This window comes from Myotis brandtii, unplaced genomic scaffold (genome assembly GCF_000412655.1).
Source record: "Myotis brandtii unplaced genomic scaffold, ASM41265v1 scaffold36, whole genome shotgun sequence".
Taxonomy (NCBI): Eukaryota; Metazoa; Chordata; class Mammalia; order Chiroptera; family Vespertilionidae; genus Myotis; species Myotis brandtii.
In genome coordinates, this window is record NW_005363836.1 from 26,299 (window position 1) to 26,621 (window position 323).

Consider the following 323-nt stretch of genomic DNA (forward strand, 5'->3'; position numbering starts at 1 on the left):
GCCCCGGGGGCGACCGAGGGAAGCCGAGAGCTCGGCCGCTTGCCCCGTTCTCTAAACGCAGCCTCTGACAAAGCCGGGAGAAAGCGAGCATTTCCATTCTCCGCCCGACTGGGATTTTTCTCCTTCTATTTCAGGGGAGCCCGAGTAGAGGTCAGAGGGGCCAGCGAGAATCTCAAAAAGGGGCCGAGAACCGTGAACGTGGTCACCCCCTCCTGTCGCGGGGAAAATCTCCTTGACATTTTTCACACTTTGAAGCAGCTGCAGCTGGTGTCGTCGGAAAAGGGGGTGGGAAAAAAAGAGGGGGCGGGGAGAGCAGGGAGACA